Source organism: Pseudophryne corroboree, chromosome 1 (genome assembly GCF_028390025.1).
Source record: "Pseudophryne corroboree isolate aPseCor3 chromosome 1, aPseCor3.hap2, whole genome shotgun sequence".
NCBI lineage: Eukaryota > Metazoa > Chordata > Amphibia > Anura > Myobatrachidae > Pseudophryne > Pseudophryne corroboree.
In genome coordinates this window covers 451,966,835-451,991,867 of record NC_086444.1, presented here as the reverse complement: position 1 = coordinate 451,991,867, position 25,033 = coordinate 451,966,835, and the positions used below count along the sequence as shown (strand labels likewise).

At 46.4% G+C, this 25,033-nt stretch overlaps 1 long non-coding RNA gene and 1 pseudogene across 1 annotated transcript; one reads left to right on the top strand and one right to left on the bottom strand.

The window, feature by feature from the left end:
* Positions 1 to 1,979: 1,979 nt before the first annotated feature.
* On the bottom strand, positions 1,980 to 24,432 carry LOC134901091 (uncharacterized). Its single transcript, XR_010174636.1, has 3 exons — positions 24,350 to 24,432; positions 7,765 to 7,888; positions 1,980 to 2,789 (listed from the first exon to the last, which is right to left on the bottom strand). It is a non-coding gene; the product is annotated as an uncharacterized LOC134901091 (long non-coding RNA).
* On the top strand, positions 5,599 to 5,717 carry LOC134932752 (5S ribosomal RNA; annotated as a pseudogene).
* Positions 24,433 to 25,033: the final 601 nt, after the last annotated feature.

The window sequence follows — 25,033 nt, the reverse complement described above, 5'->3', positions numbered from 1 at the left end:
TCACGGAGGACCCGTGGCCTCTACCTCTAAGAAAGGACCTGCTCCAGCAGGGACCTTGTCTGTTCCAAGACTTACCGCGGCTGCGTTTGACGGCATGGCGGTTGAACGCCGGATCCTGAAGGAAAAAGGCATTCCAGAAGAAGTCATCCCTACCCTGATAAAGGCCAGGAAGGATGTAACCGCAAAACATTATCACCGCATTTGGCGAAAATATGTTGCGTGGTGTGAGGCCAAAGAGGCCCCTACAGAGGAATTTCAACTGGGTCGCTTCCTACATTTCCTGCAAACAGGACTGTCTATGGGCCTAAAATTAGGGTCCATTAAAGTTCAAATTTCGGCCCTGTCGATTTTCTTCCAAAAAGAACTGGCTTCAGTGCCTGAAGTCCAGACGTTTGTCAAAGGGGTACTGCATATACAGCCTCCTTTTGTGCCCCCGGTGGCACCTTGGGATCTCAATGTGGTTTTGGGGTTCCTAAAATCACATTGGTTTGAACCACTCACCACTGTGGAATTAAAATATCTCACATGGAAGGTGGTAATGCTGTTAGCCCTGGCTTCAGCCAGGCGTGTCTCAGAATTGGCGGCTTTATCTTATAAAAGCCCTTACCTGATTTTTCACACGGATAGGGCAGAATTGAGGACTCGTCCTCAATTTCTCCCAAAGGTGGTTTCAGCGTTTCACGTGAACCAGCCTATTGTGGTGCCTGCGGCTACTAGGGACTTGGAGGACTCCAAGTTACTGGACGTAGTCAGGGCCCTCAAAATATATATTTCCAGGACGGCTGGAGTCAGGAAATCTGACTCGCTGTTTATCCTGTATGCACCCAACAAGCTGGGTGCTCCTGCTTCTAAGCAGACGATTGCTCGTTGGATTTGTAGAACAATTCAGCTTGCGCATTCTGTGGCAGGCCTGCCACAGCCAAAATCTGTAAAAGCCCATTCCACAAGGAAGGTGGGCTCATCTTGGGCGGCTGCCCGAGGGGTCTCGGCTTTACAACTTTGCCGAGCAGCTACTTGGTCAGGGGCAAACACGTTTGCTAAATTCTACAAATTTGATACCCTGGCTGAGGAGGACCTGGAGTTCTCTCATTCGGTGCTGCAGAGTCATCCGCACTCTCCCGCCCGTTTGGGAGCTTTGGTATAATCCCCATGGTTTTTACGGAGTCCCAGCATCCACTTAGGACGTTAGAGAAAATAAGAATTTACTTACCGATAATTCTATTTCTCATAGTCCGTAGTGGATGCTGGGCGCCCATCCCAAGTGCGGATTGTCTGCAATACTTGTATATAGTTATTGTTACAAAATTCGGGTTATTATTGTTGTGAGCCATCTTTTCAGAGGCTCCTTCGTTTATCATACTGTTAACTGGGTTCAGATCACAGGTTGTACGGTGTGATTGGTGTGGCTGGTATGAGTCTTACCCGGGATTCAATATCCTTCCTTATTATGTACGCTCGTCCGGGCACAGTATCCTAACTGAGGCTTGGAGGAGGGTCATAGGGGGAGGAGCCAGTGCACACCAGCTAGTTCAAGCTTTTACTTTTGTGCCCAGTCTCCTGCGGAGCCGCTATTCCCCATGGTCCTTACGGAGTCCCAGCATCCACTACGGACTATGAGAAATAGAATTATCGGTAAGTAAATTCTTATTATATGACTTATGGCCTTGGGGATAGCATAGTATTGGATATAAACAAAATCTCACACCTGCTGGGACAGTACCGTTACTTAACCACAAGCTGCTGCAAATGGGCCATTGGAGATATTTGAAGAGCGCTGTCTAGATGGGTCTATAATGTTCCTAATTAAATCCTTTATGTGCGCTGCACCCATGACATCTCCTTGGAGTTGTTTGGTGAGCCTATAATGTTGCAAATTAAATCCTTTATTCTCTCTCTGCCTGCTTAAATCCCAGTGTGCCAGTATTGCAGGCTGATCCATTTCTATTAATGTAAAGCGATGTAAAAGAATTATATTGTGCTTTAATCATTACTTTTGTTTTAATCCAATACTATATACAGGTGTAGCAGGGACGTGCAGTCAGGGGAGGCAGTGCCTCCCCTGTCATTCCTAATTAAAATAATACAAAGAAGATACTTATGACATATATTCTGTGTCATAAGTATATTTTTATATTATGTTAATTTTTTAAGATTGTAAATGGCTGTTAAAATACATTTGTGCGGCACCGAGAATGGTGCTTCCCGCTGTGCATTGTAATCGGACGGAAGAAAGGGGGCGGGGCCAAGCAAAGGGCTGTAAAAGCCCATTGAAACAAGTAATAGAAGCGGCACCTGCCCAAGTGCCGCAGAACAGCAGGGAAGTGCTTTCAGCTTATCTGAAAGCACGCCCCTGTCACTGTGATTGGTCACTGGGTAGCAGCTGCAGCACTGACAGTGACTGCATCTGGCTGTCATTGGCAGTGCTGTACGGGGCAAAGGACGTGCATAGCAGTGGCAGCATCTGAATGCGGCTCTCCCCTCTCCTTCGTCTTCCGCCGGCTCCGTCCTCCCAAGCAGCAGCATAACCAGGTCAGGGACACTCTCTCTCTCTCTCTCTCTCTCTCTCTCTCTCTCTCTCTCTCTCTCTCTGCAGCTCTCCCCTCTCCTTCGTGTTCTGCCAGCTCCTTTCTCCCAGGCAGCAGCTTAACTCTCTGTGGCTCTCCCCTCTCCTTCGTGTTCCGCCGGCTCCTTCCTCCTAGGCAGCAGCATAACCAGGTCGGGGACTCCTGCCGGCTCCTTCCTCCCAGGCAGCAGCATAACCAGGTCTCTCTCTCTCTCGTTTTCCCCTCCTGTGGATTAGAACGAAGTTTGTAAATATATTTTTCATTTTAACAGGTACCCCTATTGGATTCTACATGGACAAGTGGACGTGATCGGCGTGGGATGTAGGTAAGTATGTCTGAGTGTGTAAGTGTGTTTTAATAAATTTTTACTTTCACGATGTGTGTTGTGTTTTTATTTGGCTATTATTTTTGTTGTAGAGCTACAGGTACCAGCGAGCCCGTTATTTCCCCGCATGCTGGTACTTGAGGTTCTCCAAGTACCAGCAAGCAGGGGAGGCTTGCTGGGCCTTGTAGTTCCACAACAAAAAACAATATTCATTTGTTTGAAATACTTATGGCTAAATTGCATTCATTGGCAGTGGCAGCGGGCATCGGCTCAGGGGCAGTAGCGGGCATTGGCTCAGCGGCGGTAGGGGTCATCGGCAGGATTCGGCGGACATTATGGCTGTAGTGCTTCACCAGCCACTGACCTCACCGCATGCCACAGAGGTGTAGCCATGCTGATCATGGCTACATCTGAGGTAAACGTGCACCCTCGGCACAGCTATGCGCACCTGTGCCTAGCTATGCCGAGCTGCGGCATTTGCCGCTACCATCCATGTGAATGGGGCACACTCATCTTAAACATCCAGACATCCGCGGTGCGGTCACGCCTAACAAGGCGCAATTGCGGTATGATGTAGACACAACGAGAATGGCTACATTTTTACAGTTGTAATCCCTGTTAGCATCAGAAATAAATGCTATGGTGGTTATGACTGTGTACCCCCTCACTCCCATTCATCTCTTGCTCTTTTTCTTCACTCTCTCACCATTGACATGTAGATGCGTTTTTCTCCGGCGGGTTAAATAGGTCAAATAAGCAGATTTGGAGTGACAGAAGGGATGACTGGGTTAGGCAAGGTTAGTGGGTGGGCGGGTGGTCTGGCCAAACTCTGCATAGTCTCTTAATGCCTAGAGGGATGGACAGTCCTTCAGCCATGGGTCCCCAGAGGTTTCCTCCACAAGGGGTTTTTTCCTCTCCTGAGTGCTGAAGGGTGACTCTTCATGAATCATGAGGCTCCCGCCATCTTGTTCCTCTTATAGGACAAGTTTGTAAGATTACTGGACCAATCTTAGTCCAAAATTACCTATTTTAGAATGCAGAGTAAATAATAATATCAATAATTACAAAATAATAATAACCATCATAAGAAGAAGAAGAAGTGGCTAAATTTTACTTCAAATAAAAATAGACATTTATTTTTTAAATATATTTTGCTTGAAGTTGTCTTTATTAATAAATTCTCTCAAAAGGTGAAGAAATGACACATATTTGGGGAGACAAATATATTAGGAGAGTTCAGAACCATGCATTGTTTATTCTACACAAGAGAGTACCAGGCGAGGCAGCCATGTTAGGTGCACTACTTAGGTTACACTGTGCGATAAGCAAAACATGGCAGTAAGGCATACAAAGGTAAAATAAAAAGCAACTAACAGGACACCTAGTTCTGCAGCTTACACAGTAAGGAAAATGGTCTTACTCTATAATTGCTTTTAGATAATTTTCTCTTTTATAAAAATGTTAAAGACACTTCCGGTCCGGCGCTCGACTTCCGGGATCTCCGCCACGGAGCTCCGGCGGGCGGACTCCTCCACAGCACACCGCAAGTACCACACACCACCCCCTGTAGTTTGTGGCCGGCTCTCCGACAGGCACATCATCCCTCTGTGCCTTCCAAATCACAGGGGATGAGCATTCTCCACTCCGTGCATACGGCACGGACAGGAGAGGTTGCCATAGCAACAAGCCCTGACCTAACAGCAATTGTTGGCTGTCTCTAGTTTTCCTTATATAGACCAGGTATTTAACCTAGACAGAGAAACCATTAATCTAATCAGATGGCAATTTGTGCACCATTCTTATAACCCTCTGATTAAATAGCCAAGTCAGGACATTGTTCAGGAGAATCTGAACAAATCTATAGAGGATCTATACATTTAGTCTGTTGTGAACAAATTTTGACAAATAAGGTCTTATATGTGTAAAATAATTTTTCTCTGCAACAGATAGACCAATGATCACACTGTGGTTTTGTGTTTTTGTGCTGAATTTAGTTAAACATTATGCTTTTCATGTGACAACATATGGTATTCCTGCAAATTATTTAGTAATTCATTTATCTACCTAAACCTTGAATTTATCTAAATTCAGACTGACCTATTATTTCAATTACCAGAATATTAATCCACCAAGCATTTTGCTTGGATTATGCAGATATTTATATCTACCTTGTAATTGTCTAATGCAGACTGATATATTGTTTGAATTACCTGGATGCGCATATATACATATATATACCTTTTTGCTCTAGTGGCACACTTCACTCTGCCAGTAGGGAAACTGTCATATATTCACAGATATCACCACAACTAAGTTGTGGGAGACAGTGAGTATGTATAAATTGTTTTGCCCTTCTTGAGGATTCTTTTTTCATGTTTCTCTCATGGTTCCTTATAAAACTCACATTACTAATATAGCTGTATTTAAACGCTACACTTTGGGCAAACAATTGGGTATCTGACAACGACAATACACCTGGCACCAGTGTTAATATCAGAATACGGGCTGCCCTATGCATAATTCCGATATTGTATATATGTGAATAAATCCCTTTGCTCCCGGCTTCATCATTCTTTCACCCAAATCACTGGGACACAGTACCCAGATACTTTGAAGTAACTGGGTTAAATTTTCCCCATACTTTTCCAGACCAGCCCAAACCTATTAAGCAATTGGTTTCTCCATACGCAGATAGGTATGTACTTGACTATCTACAGTCATACCATGCTGGACATGCCCGATCTCGTCTGATCTTGGAAGCCAAGCAGCATTGGGCCTGGTCAGTACCAGAAAGGGTGACCCTCTGGGAATACTGGGTACTGTAGTATCAAGGAATACACCTTCCGTGTATATATCCTTTACTCACCAGTAATTTTACCACTATGAGTCTTTGCAGCACTATTATCTGTGTTACTTACTAGAAGGAGTTCGGAGTCGTCAAAGCCGGTTTTTCCTGTTTCTCTCACATGAATATACTTAGGTATAAAAATTCATAAATCTATAGAGAATACAGGATTTACCAAATTTTCGCTCTGATTAAATTCAAACATCAATACTTGCTTATTCCCAGTGGGTGTGCGGACAAACCATCTGCCACCTACTTTACACCAAGTGAGTCACATATCGTCACATTGTGATTTAATACTTTTTTATTCACCTTGCTGATATATACAGCATTATTTGTCTATTTTGTTAGTCTCCCCCTTTTTTATCGTCTGATATGAAATAAAAGTTACGTTTTATCTCTATGATCATACTTCACACCATTCTATCTTCATTTACAAGTTAATTTATCAAAAGTGTGCCCCAGAGAGACACCAAAACAGTCCCTTTTTTTGCCTCTACGCAAAAAAACCCCCACAAGATTGTTTATTCTACACAAGAGAGTACCAGGCGAGGCAGCCATGTTAGGTGCACTACTTAGGTTACACTGTGTGATAAGCAAAACATGGCAGTAAGGCATACAAGGGTAAAATAAAAAGCAACTAACAGGACACCTAGTTCTGCAGCTTACACAGTAAGGAAAATGGTCTTACTCTATAATTGCTTTTAGATAATTTTCTCTTTTATAAAAATTTTAAAGTGCGCTGAGGTGAAAATGACAGTCCAGTCACATTTTGAAATAATAATAATAAAAAAAAACTATATCTGACCAAAAAATAAAAATGTATAATAATTCTCCAACACTCCGAAGATGGTAAGCTCATATTGTGAATTGCATAAAATATTTATATGAATCCCACATAATCACTGTTACAAACTGGTTCTCACTGAGCGGAGGTTGAGACGAGAGGGGTATCATTCGGCTCCCCAGCTGATGAATGTATGCAACAGATAACAGTGCAGGATCACTGGAAGTGTTGTGGATCTCTGATAATCTCAGGTCTCTGAGGATTTAAGTGAAAAACTACTGTCTCCCACTGTGATGCTCTAAGACATTGACAAGATGGCGCCGCACTTATGTGCAGTATTTTGGGTCAGCAGCAGAGCCGGCGCTACCCGCTCAGCAGCTCCTGCAAAGCAGGGAGGCGCTGGTCGGAAGAGGCGCTCTCCCTGCTCTGCTGTTGCTGATGGCTAATGGTTGCCGCTGCGTCTGTCACACTGTATGACAGACGCAGGCAACGTGAAGCGTGGCTCCGGCTCCCTCCCTCCTGTTTCCACCACCTCTGACCTCCTCATGGTCGTGGCTAGGAAGGCATGTCACCTGGGCGCCGATCCCCCCTAATGCTCCCCTCCCTGTGCAGCAGCCGTCGAGATGAAACTGAACATAAACTACATCTCCGAGCAGCCCTTGCTGCCGGGAGCTGTAATTTACTTTCAGTTTCATTTTTACAGTAATCCGTTTAACAAGATTGAGGGGGCAGAGGCAGGGGACAAGTTACCAAAGCCTTTCCCCACCCCCTTCTTCCCCCCCACTCAGAGCCGGATTAAGGATGGGGCCACGGGGGACTCGGGGAGAGAGAGAGAGACACATGCAGTAGAGTGAAATGTGCAAGAGAGCTGTGGAGTGTGTTACAGCCTGTCTGTCTGCAAAAGTAAGATAGGCTGTATTGAAACTTTTATTTTCTACTGTTATCAATTAAGTACGAATTTTATGATCTCAGCCAAATATATATACATATATATATATAAAAGTCCATGTAGTAGCCGGCACTCAGAAGGCCTCCAAGGGCTATCTGGCTCAGGTGCCATCCTATGAGGAATCACCTCCATCCATATCCCAAAAGAAAGGCGGCACTCAGAGACTTTGTAAATCACACCAGGTTCTTTAGTGAAAACACTGCAAAGTTACAACATCAACGTTTCGGGGCGTGTAGCCCCTTCATCAGGATAACCCCACACTGCAAATAAACGAACATTTATAGGTGCACTCACCCCTCATTGCTGTCCCCCACTGGCTGCCGCCGTCATCGTGTCCCAGGCCCAGCGTCCGTCCCCACGAGCAGAGCACTTCCGCCGGAAGTGACGTAGCGGGTCCCGGTCACGTTGCCGCGGCAACCTAAGAAACCATAACATACCATACATATGAGCGCTCCGATCTGTCACAGCCCGTATCTGCTTCACTAAAGCTACGCCGGATAGCATGACTGTTCTCTCTTATATACATAAAGTGCTGAATGCAAATGGTGATTATTGGTAAACAACTAACCATGCTGGCCGGGAAACCCCGTCGCCCGCAGTGTCAAATCCTTATAAGTGACATCCTCCTTTGTATATAAATACTGTGTTAACAGTGCCCATGTGCAAAATGGTATGCAAAAACGTGTAAAAAATGTACATGCTTATCTCTCGTGTCCACATATACACTGCAATAAAAGACTACCTAAAGTGCATAAAATTGGTTAAAAAAGTTAATAAAACATTCATTATACAAAACATCATGTCATGCAACCACATCTAGCGCAGACTCCAATGGAGCCCTAAACGGGTCTTGCTCGAGATCGTGCTCTCTGTTAATAATCCAACATAACACCTTTTAAAGGGGTTCACTACGGCTGGCCGGCGGTCGGGCTCCCGGCGACCAGCATCCCGGCGCCGGGAGCCCGACCGCCGGCTTACCGACAGCTTGGCGAGCGCAAATGAGCCCCTTGCGGGCTCGCTGCGCTCGCCACGCTACGGGCACGGTGGCGCGCTACGCGCGCCACACTATTTTATTCTCCCTCTATGGGGGTCGTGGACCCCCACGAGGGAAAATAAGTGTCGGTATGCCGGCTGTCGGGCTCCCGGCGCCGGTATACTGAGCGCCGGGAGCCCGACCGCCGGCAAACAGAAGACCACCCCTTTTAAAGTGCATAATTAAGTGTACATATAGAAAAACATCTGCAATAATTTATACAACAGAACACATGTAAACTCCACACCATTGTAAGCAGCAACTTACAATGGTCTCTGGGAATAGTGACCAGCCGGTGGCACGTCACTTCGCAAAATTTAAACATGGTATGGCGACCTTGAAGTACCGGATTATTGACCAGGTACCAGAATCCATCAGGGGGGGCAACAGAGCATTAAAACTGCTCCAGTTGGAATCCCGGTGGATTTTCAGATTGGACACCATTAGACCAAAAGGGTTAAACGAGTCATCAGGGTTGAGTAATTTCCTTTGATCAACTGACTCAAGAAGATAGGAATCTGTGTACATGAGGTCAGAGTATTGTTTTAAGTGATGTAGGCCTTTAACCCGGCGAGTGAGATGTGGGTTAAGCCAAGAAGTTGAAAAAGCAATATATAGGGTGATATGTTGGTCATGAAAGAGTTGCTGCTTACAATGGTGTGGAGTTTACATGTGTTCTGTTGTATAAATTATTGCAGATGTTTTTCTATATGTACACTTAATTATGCACTTTAAAAGGTGTTATGTTGGATTATTAACAGAGAGCACGATCTCGAGCAAGACTCGTTTAGGGCTCCATTGGAGTCTGCGCTAGATGTGGTTGCATGACATGATGTTTTGTATAATGAATGTTTTATTAACTTTTTTAACCAATTTTATGCACTTTCGGTGTTTAAGTCTCTTTTTATATGTAGGCTATGTGTGAATATGGTTTTATCAAGTACTGTTGCGTTCAGATCATTACTGGACATTGTTTACCATTATGACTATGTATGTCATTCATTAATGGGCTGCCTATTCTGTTTATGTTGAAGTTTCCATGGTGATGGGAGCACACACACCGGTATGCGCCAGAGACGGGACTTTTTGGTCCGCGGTTGATGACGTAACCGGATGTAGCTACACGGGGCTCCGTGAGCGTTTGCACATGTGGTGATCTGTAACTGTTATTTAAGGTAAGAAGTTTTGTATTTCGATTATTGTTGCTTCTGAAGACGGTCAATAAAGACCGAAACGTTAAGCTGGAATAGACGGGGGTGGTCTCGTTTATTCATTTGAATTAGTCCCAGGAGTGCCGCCAATTACATTTATATATATATATATATATATATATATATATATATGTGTATATATATATATATATATATATATCTATATATATATATATCTATCTGTGTGTTGTGTCTGTGTGTATATATATGTGTGTGTGTGTGTGTGTGTGTGTGTGTGTGTGTATGTATATATACTGTGTGGCACTAGTACTGTGGGCGCTCTGTGGATCACTACTGCTGTGGGCGCTCTGTGTGGCACGACTACTGTGGGCGCTCTGTGTGGCACGACTACTGTGGGCGTTCTGTGTGGCACGACTACTGTGGGCGCTCTGTGTGGCACGACCACTGTGGGCGTTCTGTGTGGCATGACTACTGTGGACGCTCTGTGTGGCACGACTACTGTGGGCGTTCTGTGTGGCACGACTACTGTGGGCGCTCTGTGTGGCATGACCACTGTGGGCGTTCTGTGTGGCATGACTACTGTGGACGCTCTGTGTGGCACGACTACTGTGCGTGTTCTGTGTGGCACGACTACTGTGCGTGTTCTGTGTGGCACGACTACTGTGGGCGTTCTGTGTGGCACGACTACTGTGGGCGCTCTGTGTGGCATGACTACTGTGTGCGTTCTGTGTGGCACGACTACTGTGGGCGCTGTGTGGCACGACTACTGTGGACGCTCTGTGTGGCACGACTACTGTGAGCATTATGTATTAGGCACGCTATCATTGTGGGCATTTTGTGTGGCACTACTGCTGTGGGTATTGTGTATAAGGAGCACTACTGTGTATCGTAATGTGAATTAGGTACACAACTAACTGGTGCAATATGAATCAGGGGCACTACATGTGGTATAATGTGAATGCGATTGTGATACTGTGTGGCGTAATTTTAATTGGGGATACTATTATGTGGCCACGCCCCTTCCATGTGAGACCACGCCCCTTTGACGAGCCCTGTCCCTTTTTTACATATGGGAGGGAGGGCGCAAATTTATTGTTTGCAGGGAGGCGCCGGACACCCTAGCACCGGCCCTGGTCAGCAGCCATCTTGGTACAGGGAGTGAAGCCTCCCTGAAGGAACAGTATGGAATATGCACAGTAGTGCTCTCCCCTTTCAATACTTTTTACATACAAATAGGATAATAATGATAAAACTCCCACATAGTCTTCTAAATGGAATGTAGTCCCCATCCCGGAGGTCAGCATACTGCCGCTGGGATCCTGGCCACCAGAATGCTGGCAGGGGACCGAGGACTATTCTCACTCGTGGGTGTCCATAACACCCATTGAGTGTGAATAGAACCTGTGGCGAGCACAGCAAGCCATCGAGCCCACAATGTGGAGAACGCTGCGAGCTCGCAAGGAGCTTCGTTTCGCTCGCCCCCCTGCTGACATTCTGGCAGCCAGGGATCCCGACATTGGTATGCTGACCACCAGGATCCCGGCTGCCGGTCAACCATACCCAACGCACATGAATGACTACTTGTGCCTGGTGTAGGATTTTCAAATATGTGTACTGCATACTGTATGCAAGGATTAAAACCTTATAGGAACTGAGATTTAAGGTGTATTACATGTAGTTAAAAAAAAAAAAGTTTATTTTATGGCAGTAGTTTCCAAACTGGGGGCCGTGACACCCTAGCCATAGTTTGGTGGTCCAGGATCAATTCAAATTATTTATACTTAATTAAATTGGCAAAACCAGTATCTAACTACATAACTAAACCTAAGGATGACATATCATAAATAGAGATGAGCGGGTTCGGTTCGTCGAGATCCGAACCCCCCCGAACTTCACCTATTGTACACGGTTCTGAGGCAGCCTCGGATCTTCCCGCCTTTCTCGGTTAACCCGAACGAGGCCGAACGTCATCATCCCGCTGTCGGATTCTCGCAAGATTCGTATTCTATATAAAGAGCCGTGCGTCGTCGCCATTTTCACTCATGCATTGGAGATTGAACGTAGAGGACGTGGCTTCGTTCTCTGCCTGAAAAGCTCCATATCTGTGCTTAGTGTGCTGCAAATATCTGTGCTCAGTGTGCTGCAAATATCTGTGCTCAGTGTGCTGCAAATATCTACTTTCTCTGCCTGAAAAGATCCATATCTGTGCTCAGTGTGCTGCAAATATCTACATTCAATGCCTGAAAAGCTCCATATCTGTGCTCAGTGTGCTGCATTGTGGGGACCACCAGTATATAATTATAGTAGTACAGTACAGGAGGCCATTGCTGTATATTGCAGCTCCGTGTCAGACTCAGTTCTAAACAGCATCCTGATTATCAGTGCTCAATATCTGCTGCATTGTTATGTGACCAGTATATACTATATATATTATATATACCGTAGTAGTACAGTGCAGCATTTTGGTGACCAACAGTATATAGTTGTACAGTACAGTAGGCCATTGCTGTGTCTTGCAGCTCCGTGTCACTGCAAGTATCCATTCCATACCTGTGCTGAATTTTTGTGAGCAGTATATATAGTAGTACAGTGCAGCATTTTGGTGACCAACAGTATATAGTTGTACAGTACAGTAGGCCATTGCTGTTTCTTGCAGCTCTGTGTCACTGCAAGTATCCATTCCATATCTGTGCTGCATTTTTGTGAGCATATATATAGTAGTACAGTGCAGCATTTTGGTGACCAACAGTATATAGTTGTACAGTACAGTAGGCCATTGCTGTATCTTGCAGCTCCGTGTCACTGCAAGTATCCATTCAATACCTGTGCTGCATTTTTGTGAGCAGTATATATAGTAGTACAGTGCAGCATTTTGGTGACCAACAGTATATAGTTGTACAGTACAGTAGGCCATTGCTGTATCTTGCAGCTCCGTGTCACTGCAAGTATCCATTCCATATCTGTGCTGCATTTTTGTGAGCAGTATATATAGTAGTACAGTGCAGCATTTTGGTGACCAACAGTATATAGTTGTACAGTACAGTAGGCCATTGCTGTATCTTGCAGCTCCGTGTCACTGCAAGTATCCATTCCATATCTGTGCTGCATTTTTGTGAACAGTATATATAGTAGTACAGTGCTGCATTTTGGTGACCAACAGTATATAGTTGTACAGTACAGTAGGCCATTGCTGTATCTTGCAGCTCCGTGTCACTGCAAGTATCCATTCCATATCTGTGCTGCATTTTTGTGAGCAGTATATATAGTAGTACAGTGCAGCATTTTGGTGACCAACAGTATATAGTTGTACAGTACAGTAGGCCATTGCTGTATTTTGCAGCTCCGTGTCACTGCAAGTATCCATTCCATACCTGTGCTGCATTTTTGTGAGCAGTATATATAGTAGTACAGTGCAGTATTTTGGTGACCAACAGTATATAGTTGTACAGTACAGTACGCCATTGCTGTATCTTGCAGCTCCGTGTCACTGCAAGTATCCATTCCATATCTGTGCTGCATTTTTGTGACCAGTATATATAGTAGTATAGTGCTGCATTTTGGTGACCAACAGCAGAGCCGGCCTTAGCTATAGGCAGGCTAGGCATTTGCCTAGGGCATCCAAGCATGTCTAGGGGCATCCAAGCATGTCCCTGCAATATCTCATGCTTGGAGGGACAGTCCGCAAACTAACTGTTACTTTCCAAATGTATTCAATCAGTACTTGTATACACTGCTGTTTACATTTGTCAAAAAAAATGCACACTCTCCCTTAAAGTTCTTAAAACTCCCTCCGACATGCTTGAATGCCCCTGACTTGTGAGACCTCAGACAGACAGCAGAAGCCCAGTAACTGCAATTCCTGGACCTGTGACATTTTCACTGACTATATAAGGTTATTACTAAATGGCTCCTTATGATAACACATGTGTATTTTGGAAGAATGCTTCACAGAAACCTGACATCACCTATACTGCTTGTGCACATGGGGGAGGGGGACCCTGCCATCCTGTGTGTCCCTTATCCCTGTGCAAACCCCAGGTGTCTGCAGAGACATAACATGGGCAGTGTTCTCCCCACACTTTATTTCCTAGTCAGTCCATGCTGTAAAATTTCCCTTCCATTATGGCATACCCTGTGAGGTCACATCCCTTGTATGTGTGCCCCTTTAACGGGTGTGAGCGCAAGCACTCACCCATCCTGCCACCCCCATCTCACAAAATGCAGTCATGGATCCAGGGAGCTGCATGGGCGCACACACTGACTGCAAGCACACCAGCAAGCAAAAGTAAGTTATATAAATGCAGTCATGGATCCAGGGAGCTGCATGGGCGCACACACTGACTGCAAGCACACCAGCAAGCAAAAGTAAGTTATATAAAAAAGCTACTAGTGCTACTAATGTGTGGCATATGTGTAAGGTGCATTACTGTGTGGCATTATGTGTATTATGGGCATCACTGTGTGCCATTATGTAGGGTTGATCTGGCCCACAGTGTACACCCCCCCCCCCAGTGGGCCCCACTGCCTAAGTGTGGCGGGTCAGATGCAGAAGCAGCGGCGGTGCTAGGGGGCACCAGACAAAATTTTGCCTAGGGCATCAAATTGGCTAGGGCCGGCTCTGACCAACAGTATATAGTTGTACAGTACAATAGGCCATTGCTGTATCTTGCAGCTCCGTGTCACTGCAAGTATCCATTCCATATCTGTGCTGCATTTTTGTGAGCAGTATATATAGTAGTACAGTGCAGCATTTTGGTGACCAACAGTATATAGTTGTACAGTACAGTACGCCATTGCTGTATCTTGCAGCTCCGTGTCACTGCAAGTATCCATTCCATATCTGTGCTGCATTTTTGTGAGCAGTATATATAGTAGTACAGTGCAGCATTTTGGTGACCAACAATATATAGTTGTACAGTACAGTACGCCATTGCTGTATCTTGCAGCTCAGTGTCACTGCAAGTATCCATTCCATATCTGTGCTGCATTTTTGTGAGCAGTATATATAGTAGTACAGTGCAGCATTTTGGTGACTAACAGTATATAGTTGTACAGTACAGTAGGCCATTGCTGTATCTTGCAGATCCGCGGTGTCACTCCAAGTATATATATCTGTGCTGCATTGTTGTGAGCACTATATAGTAGTACAGTGCAGCATTGTGGTGACCAGTATACTACAGTACAATAGTCCAGTGCTGTTCTCGCTGCTCAGTGTCAGTTCTCCGTAGTATCATCAGTGCTCAGTAAAATCAGTGCTCAGTATAATCAGTGATTGATCAGTATAATAAGTTCTCAGTATAATCAGTGCGCTGTTAGACGTGCGCCCGTTTTCTGCCATTAGTGCATTGGGATTTAGATAATTGATGAAGTTAATGTGTCCCCGGTACAAAATCCCATCTAGATTCCACTTCACTAGGCAGGCGATAGCGAGATTTTACCAATTAATATCAGTGATTTCTCTAACGTCCTAAGTGGATGCTGGGACTCCGTAAGGACCATGGGGAATAGCGGCTCTGCAGGAGACTGGGCACAAAAGTAAAAGCTTGAACTAGCTGGTGTGCACTGGCTCCTCCCCCTATGACCCTCCTCCAAGCCTCAGTTAGATTTTTGTGCCCGAACGAGAAGGGTGCATGCTAGGTGGCTCTCCTGAGCTGCTTAGAGTAAAAGTTTATTTTAGGTTTTTTATTTTCAGTGAGTCCTGCTGGCAACAGGCTCACTGCATCGTGGGACTAAGGGGAGAAGAAACGAACTCACCTGCGTGCAGAGTGGATTGGGTTTCTTAGGCTACTGGACATTAGCTCCAGAGGGACGATCACAGGTTCAGCCTGGATGGGTCCCGGAGCCGCGCCGCCGGCCCCCTTACAGAGCCAGAAGAACGAAGAGGTCCGGTGAAATTGGCGGCAGAAGACGTTCCTGTCTTCAACTAAGGTAGCGCACAGCACTGCAGCTGTGCGCCATTGCTCTCAGCACACTTCACACTCCGGTCACTGAGGGTGCAGGGCGCTGGGGGGGAGCGCCCTGAGACGCAATAAAAAACAGAAATACCTTAGGATGGCAAAAGAAATACATCACATATAGCTCCTGGGCTATATGGATGTATTTAACCCCTGCCAGTTTTCCAGAAAAAAGCGGGAGATAAGGCCGTCGTGAAGGGGCGGAGCCTATCTCCTCAGCACACAAGCGCCATTTTCCCTCACAGTTCCGCTGGAAGGACGGCTCCCTGACTCTCCCCTGCAGTCCCTACAGAATCAGGGTAAAAACGAGAGAGGGGGGGCACTATTGGCAGCTAAATTATAAACAGCAGCTATAAAAGGGAGTAACACTTATATAAGGTTATCCCTATATATATATATATATATATAGCGCTCTGGTGTGTGCTGGCAAACTCTCCCTCTGTCTCCCCAAAGGGCTAGTGGAGTCCTGTCCTCTATCAGAGCATTCCCTGTGTGTGTGCTGGGTGTCGGTACGATTGTGTCGACATGTATGAGGAGGAAAATGATGTGGAAGCAGAGCAATTGCCTGTATTAGTGATGTCACCCCCTAGGGAGTCGACACCTGACTGGATGGTTGTATTTAAAGAACTACGTGACAATGTCAGCACTTTACAAAAAACTGTTGACGACATGAGACAGCCGACAAATCAATTAGTGCCTGTCCAGGCGTCTCAGACACCGTCAGGGGCGATAAAACGCCCGTTACCTCAGTGGGTCGACACAGACCCAGACACGGATACTGAGTCCAGTGTCGACGGTGAGGAGACAAACGTAATGTCCAGTAGGGCCACACGTTACATGATCACGGCAATGAAGGAGGCATTGAACATTTCTGACACTACAAGTACCACAAAGAAGGGTATTATGTGGGGAGTGAAAAAACTACCAGTAGCTTTTCCTGAGTCAGATGAATTAAATGAGGTGTGTGATAAAGCGTGGGTTTCCCCCGATAAAAAAGTGCTAATCTCTAATAAATTATTGGCACTATACCCTTTCCCGCCAGAGGTTAGGGCGCGTTGGGAAACACCCCCTAAAGTAGATAAAGCGCTCACACGTTTATCTAAACAAGTAGCGTTACCGTCTCCTGATACGGCCGCCCTCAAAGAACCAGCGGATAGAAGGCTGGAAAATATCCTGAAGGGTATATACACACATACTGGTGTTATACTGCGACCAGCAATCGCATCAGCCTGGATGTGCAGTGCTGGAGTGGCGTGGTCGGATTCCCTGACTGAAAATATTGATACCCTGGATAGGGACAGTATATTACTAACTATAGAGCATTTGAAGGATGCATTACTATATATGCGTGATGCACAGAGGGATATTTGCACCCTGGCATCAAGAGTGAGTGCTATGTCCATTTCTGCCAGAAGAGCGTTATGGACGCGACAGTGGTCAGGGGATGCGGATTCCAAACGACATATGGAAGTATTGCCGTTTAAAGGAGAGGAGTTATTTGGGGCCGGTCTATCGGACCTGGTGGCCACGGCAACGGCCGGAAAGTCCACCTTTTTACCCCAGGTCACCTCTCAGCAGAAAAAGACACCGTCTTTTCAAACTCAGTCCTTTCGTTCCCATAAGTACAGGCGGGCAAAAGGCCACTCATTTCTGCCCCGGGGCAGAGGAAGAGGAAAAAGACTGCACCAGGCAGCCTCTTCCCAGGAGCAGAAGCCCTCCTCTGCTTCTGCCAAGTCTTCAGCATGACGCTGGGGCTTTACAAGCGGACTCGGACACGGTGGGGGCCCGTCTCAAAAATTTCAACGCGCAGTGGGCTCACTCGCAAGTGGACCCCTGGATTCTGCAGGTAGTATCACAGGGGTACAAACTGGAATTCGAGACGTCTCCCCCTCGCCGGTTCCTGAAGTCTGCTCTACCAAAGTCTCCCTCCGACAGGGAGGCAGTTTTGGAAGCCATTCACAAGCTGTATTCCCAGCAGGTGATAATCAAGGTACCTCTCCTACAACAGGGAAAGGGGTATTATTCCACGCTGTTTGTGGTACCGAAGCCGGACGGCTCGGTGAGACCAATTTTAAATCTAAAATCCTTGAACACTTACATAAAGAGGTTCAAATTCAAGATGGAGTCACTCAGAGCAGTGATAGCAAACCTGGAAGAAGGGGACTATATGGTGTCTCTGGACATCAAAGATGCTTATCGCCACGTCCCAATCTACCCTTCTCACCAAGGGTACCTCAGGTTTGTAGTACAAAACTGTCATTATCAGTTTCAGACGCTGCCGTTTGGGTTGTCCACGGCACCTCGGATCTTTACCAAGGTAATGGCCGAAATGATGATTCTTCTTCGAAGAAATGGCGTTTTAATTATCCCTTACTTGGACGATCTCCTGATAAGGGCAAGGTCCAGGAAACAGTTAGAAGTCGGAGTAGCACTATCTCAGTTAGTGTTACGTCAGCACGGGTGGATCCTAAATATTTCAAAATCGCAGCTGATTCCAACGACACGTCTCCTGTTCCTAGGAATGATTCTGGACACAGTCCAGAAAAAGGTGTTTCTCCCAGAGGAGAAGGCCAGGGAGTTATCCGAGCTAGTCAGGAATCTCCTAAAACCAGGTCAGGTGTCAGTGCATCAGTGCACGAGGGTCCTGGGAAAAATGGTGGCTTCTTACGAAGCGATTCCATTTGAAAGATTCCATGCAAGAACGTTTCAGTGGGATCTTCTGGACAAATGGTCCGGATCGCATCTTCAGATGCATCAGCGGATAACCCTGTCGCCAAGGACAAGGGTGTCTCTTCTGTGGTGGCTGCAGAGTGCTCATCTACTAGAGGGCCGCAGATTCGGCATTCAGGATTGGATCCTGGTGACCACAGATGCCAGCCTGAGAGGCTGGGGAGCAGTCACACAGGGACAAAATTTCCAGGGCTTGTGGTCAAGCATGGAAACATCTCTTCATATAAACATTCTGGAACTAAGGGCCATTTACAATGCCCTAAGTCAAGCAAAACCCCTGCTTCAGGGTCAGGCGGTATTGATCCAATCGGACAACATCACGTCAGTCGCCCACGTAAACAGACAGGGCGGCACGAGAAGCAGGAGGGCGATGGCAGAAGCTGCAAGGATTCTTCGCTGGGCGGAGAATCATGTGATAGCACTGTCAGCAGTGTTCATTCCGGGAGTGGACAACTGGGAAGCGGACTTCCTCAGCAGACACGACCTTCACCCGGGGGAGTGGGGACTTCATCCAGAAGTCTTCCAAGAGCTGGTAAACCGTTGGGAAAAACCAAAGGTGGACATGATGGCGTCCCGTCTCAACAAAAAACTGGACAGATATTGCGCCAGGTCAAGGGACCCTCAGGCAATAGCGGTGGACGCTCTGGTAACACCATGGGTGTACCAGTCAGTGTATGTGTTCCCTCCTCTGCCTCTCATACCAAAAGTACTGAGAATCATAAAAAGGAGAGGAGTAAGAACTATACTCGTGGTTCCGGATTGGCCAAGAAGGACTTGGTACCCGGAACTTCAAGAGATGCTCACGGAGGACCCGTGGCCTCTACCTCTAAGAAAGGACCTGCTCCAGCAGGGACCTTGTCTGTTCCAAGACTTACCGCCGCTGCGTTTGACGGCATGGCGGTTGAACGCCGGATCCTGAAGGAAAAAGGCATTCCAGAAGAAGTCATCCCTACCCTGATAAAGGCCAGGAAGGATGTAACCGCAAAACATTATCACCGCATTTGGCGAAAATATGTTGCGTGGTGTGAGGCCAATGAGGCCCCTACAGAGGAATTTCAACTGGGTCGCTTCCTACATTTCCTGCAAACATGACTGTCTATGGGCCTAAAATTAGGGTCCATTAAAGTTCAAATTTCGGCCCTGTCGATTTTCTTCCAAAAAGAACTGGCTTCAGTGCCTGAAGTCCAGACGTTTGTCAAAGGGGTACTGCATATACAGCCTCCTTTTGTGCCCCCGGTGGCACCTTGGGATCTCAATGTGGTTTTGGGGTTCCTAAAATCACATTGGTTTGAACCACTCACCACTGTGGAATTAAAATATCTCACATGGAAGGTGGTAATGCTGTTAGCCCTGGCTTCAGCCAGGCGTGTCTCAGAATTGGCGGCTTTATCTTATAAAAGCCCTTACCTGATTTTTCACACGGATAGGGCAGAATTGAGGACTCGTCCTCAATTTCTCCCAAAGGTGGTTTCAGCGTTTCACGTGAACCAGCCTATTGTGGTGCCTGCGGCTACTAGGGACTTGCAGGACTCCAAGTTACTGGACGTAGTCAGGGCCCTCAAAATATATATTTCCAGGACGGCTGGAGTCAGGAAATCTGACTCGCTGTTTATCCTGTATGCACCCAACAAGCTGGGTGCTCCTGCTTCTAAGCAGACGATTGCTCGTTGGATTTGTAGTACAATTCAGCTTGCGCATTCTGTGGCAGGCCTGCCACAGCCAAAATCTGTAAAAGCCCATTCCACAAGGAAGGTGGGCTCATCTTGGGCGGCTGCCCGAGGGGTCTCGGCTTTACAACTTTGCCGAGCAGCTACTTGGTCAGGGGCAAACACGTTTGCTAAATTCTACAAATTTGATACCCTGGCTGAGGAGGACCTGGAGTTCTCTCATTCGGTGCTGCAGAGTCATCCGCACTCTCCCGCCCGTTTGGGAGCTTTGGTATAATCCCCATGGTCCTTACGGAGTCCCAGCATCCACTTAGGACGTTAGAGAAAATAAGAATTTACTTACCGATAATTCTATTTCTCATAGTCCGTAGTGGATGCTGGGCGCCCATCCCAAGTGCGGATTGTCTGCAATACTTGTATATAGTTATTGTTACAAAATTCGGGTTATTATTGTTGTGAGCCATCTTTTCAGAGGCTCCTTCGTTTATCATACTGTTAACTGGGTTCAGATCACAGGTTGTACGGTGTGATTGGTGTGGCTGGTATGAGTCTTACCCGGGATTCAATATCCTTCCTTATTATGTACGCTCGTCCGGGCACAGTATCCTAACTGAGGCTTGGAGGAGGGTCATAGGGGGAGGAGCCAGTGCACACCAGCTAGTTCAAGCTTTTACTTTTGTGCCCAGTCTCCTGCGGAGCCGCTATTCCCCATGGTCCTTACGGAGTCCCAGCATCCACTACGGACTATGAGAAATAGAATTATCGGTAAGTAAATTCTTATTTTATATTTAATTATTAATTACAGTTATCTTGACAAATGTTTCCAGTGATTTTGTCATTTTCTTCCAGTGATTTGGACCAATAATACCATTGATTAGAACGAATAATTCCTGTGATTTTGTCATTTTCTTCCAGTGATATGGACCAATAATACCATTGATTAGAACGAATAATTCCTGTGATTTTGTCATTTTCTTCCAGTGATTTGGACCAATAATACCATTGATTAGAACAATAATTCCTGTGATATTGAGGTGTTTGTGTCGCTTAGCTAAGCCGTCCAGCGACCACAGTGCACCTCTTTTTCTCTTTTCTTTGCATCATGTGCTGTTTGGGGCCAATTTATTAAGTGCCATCCTGTCTGACACTGCAGTGCCACTCCTAGATGGGCCAGGTGTTTGTGCCGCCCTCTTGGGTCGCTTAGTTTAGTCATCCAGCGACCTTGGTGCAAATTTTAGGACTAAAAATAGTATTGTGAGGTGTTCAGAATAGACTGGAAATGAGTGGTAATTATGGTTATTGAGGTTAATAATACTATAGGATCAAAATGACCCCCAAATTCTATGATTTAAGCTGTTTTTGAGGGGGTTTTAAAAAAAGACACCCAAATCCAAAACACACCGGAATCCAACAAAAAAATATCAGAGAGGTTTTGCCAAAAACGCGTCCGAATCCAAAACACGGACGCGGAACCGAATCCAAAACCAAAACACAAAACCCGAAAAATTTACGGTGCACATCTCTAATCATAAACACAACTGACTTCATTTTATATTTTTTTCTGAATTTCTCAATAAGAAACTTTGGCCTAGGGGTGCCGTGAAGCTAATTCTGATACTCTAGTGCAGGGGTGTCACACACGCGGCCCGCATGACTCCCCTACCGCATTCTTATGCGGCCCACGGGCAGGGATCGGGCAGGAGTCGTTTAGCGGCCCGACCACCTTGCTTGCAGCAAAAGCAGGAGAGTGCAGCACACGCTTATCCTGCTCCTCAGTCCGGTCTCCAGCGGAGGCGCGGATATCTTAAATCAGGCGCCAGTTCTTGAGCCAATCAGAGATCGTGGACCGGCAGCCAATCAGGAGCTGTGCAAGAGTCTTTGCTTTGTATGTGCGGTGCCATCTTCCCAAAGAGATCACTGGGAAGATGGCACCCCTTCCATTGGCTACAGCAAGGGCATACTGGGGAGGGGTAGCAAACTGGGGCCCCTACTGGGCCCCTCCCCCAATGCACATCTTTCTGAGTTTTTGGGGTGTTTTTCTAACAACATGGTGATGACACTGTAGCACAGAGATTTTCAACCTTTTACAACTTGCAGTGCACTGAACAAGATTTAAATATTGCAAAGGCACACTCAAATATAATGGTGATGCATGGTGCAGGTGCGTGTCCTAGGATGTTATGTCGCAGCTTCTCCATAGGTAATGTCTGAACAGGTATGGCAACAGGGAGGGACAAAGGGGGCACTTGTGCAGGGCCGTGAGGTTCAGGGGGGCCCCAAGTATTAAGGACAGAAATAAAGGGGGCCACAGTGCCAATATTGCTTTTTAAAGTGTATGCTCCAGCTGCTCAGTTTAAGCAGGAAAACAGTTAACAGGCCACCTAAACCCTCCCCACTCCTTTTACCCCATCCCTTTGTCCAGTCCCTGTGGTCCATACTGTATTGCCATCATTATGCATGTCGCTGCGCTTGGGCTTTTCTGTATGTCCTTGCCACCACCACCGAAGAGCCGGGTAGCCCAGTTTGAAAACCACCTGCTGGGCTCACTGACAGTCAAAGGCTCTATTTTTTTTTTTAAAGATCCCCTCTGCCAAGTTAAGGGAGGTTTAGGGGGCCCCAGAGATATCAGTGTACTGGGCCCCAAGATTTATTTTGCTGGCCCTGACCCTAAGCCATACCCCTAAACTAACCCTAATGGCTGCAGTAAAAATCGATGTTTCTATGTATATAGTGTATTGCAAAAATGATCTGCAAATCCAATGGTACCGTAAGTGCGGTATATACTTGCACTTCTTTGTGGAGCGAGAACATCTCCCCTAAGTGAATTAAGCCCTATGAATAGATGTTGTCTGATCCCTGTGCAGCAGTCACAGAAAGGGTTAATCTCTGCAGTTTGTCACACAAATGACATTGTTACATTTTTTCCAGAAGTGGAGCTTGGAGCTGTAACCCACAGACCAGCTGCAATAATTATGCTGGGTACACACTAGTCCAGTGGTTCTCAAACTGTACCCTGGAGTGCCTCAGAACACTTGCAGGGGTGCCTTGGATTGGTGGTCCAGGACCAATTCAAAATATTTATAGTGTTATAGGCAAAACCAGTGCTGGTGGCTGGCAATCATAACATATGTACACAAACAGAAGCAAATCCTATCCCCTACCATAGTGCCAGTGCTAGGGTGTTTTGCGCCTCCCTGCAAACTATACATTTGTGCCCTCTCTCCAATACTTAATAAAGGGACAGCGCGCGTCTTCAAAAAGAAGGTGTGGTATCACAAGGAAGGGGCATGGCCACACAATAGAAACCCAATTCAAAGTACGCCACACAGAAGCACAATCTTATTCTCATTACACCGCATGTAGTAATAATAATAATGCTCACAGTAGATGTACCCTTTATACACATGCCCACCATATCAGTGCCGCTTACACACATAATAATGCCAACAGTAGCAGTGCCGCTTATATACATGTCCACGGTAGCAGTGCCACTTATACACATGCCCATGGTAGCAGTGCCACTTATACACATGCCTATGGTAGCAGTGCCACTTATACACATGCCACGGTAGCAGTGTCGCTTATATACATGCCCACAGTAGCAGTGCCGCTTATACACATGCCCACGGTAGAAGTGCTCCTTACACATATGCTCACGGTAGCAGTGCCACTTACACACATGCCCACTGTAGCAGTGCCACTTATACACATGCCCACGGTAGCAGTGTCACTTTATCTGTGCTGCTTATATACATGCCCATGATAGCAGTGCGACTTATATACATGCCCATGATAGCAGTGCTGCTTATATACATGCTCATGGTAGCAGTGCCACTTATACTCATACCCACGGTAACTGTGCCACTTATATACATGCCCACGGTAGCAGTGCCACTTATACACATACCCATGGTAATAGTGCCACTTATGTACATGCCCACGGTAGCAGTGCCACTTATACACATGCCCACAGTAGCAATGCCACTCATACTCATACCCACGGTATCTGTGCCGCTTATGTACATGCCCACGGTAGCAGTGCCACTTATACACATTCCCACGGCAGCAGTGCCACTTATACACATACCCACGGTATCTGTACTGCTTATATACATGCCCACGGTAGCAGTGCCACTTATACATATGCCCACGGTAGCAGTGCCACTTATACACATACCCACGGTAGCAATGCCACTTATATACATGCCCACGGTAGCAATGCCGCTTAAAAAAATATTTAGACAAAATTGGAAGCACACACTTGCAACAGAAGGATTCATAAAATTTCTGTAGAGAACAAGGTTTTCAAGGAGTTAAACTCACTGTTTTGTTGGGCTGCCCTAAACGCAGACAAGTGCATCAGCATGTAGAGGGGGAACGGCTCAAAAAGCCGAGTGCAGGGAGAACTGATCCTTGCTTAAATCACCAGCAGCAGGAACAGAAACTGAAACTAGACAGCCCCTGTGGACAGAAGGAGTTTCAGACTGTTATGTAACTCCTGCCACTGCGTGCTCTACTCTACTGGGAGGAAGGAACGGAGAGGAGATCAGTGGGTGGTCTGGACTGGAGCTTCATTCTGCTGGTGCCGCTGAAGCGCTACCTGTCACAGAGTCTGACAGGTGCAGCGGAGCCAGCAGCAGCTCACAGCAACAGGGTCGCAGATCAGGGAGAGCGCCTCTCTTGCCCAGCAACTCCCTGCTTTGCAGACTCTGCTGAGCGGGTAGCGCCGGCTTTGCCCTACCATATAACTGAAACTAAGGATGACAGAGAGTGAGAGAAATATACTATTTTGTTTTAAAGCTCCCCTCTGCCAAGTTAAGGGGGGTTGAGGGGGCCCCAGAGATCAGTGTACTGGGCCCCAAGATTTTTGTTGCTGGCCCTGCACCTGAGCCACATCTGAGAAAGCCAGAAGAGCCCAACAATGCCCGGGCCCAAAATTAGAACTGGCTCTGCAACCACTAAACCTACCAATATTGATCATTCCAAGGCCTCAGTAGCGGCAAAACA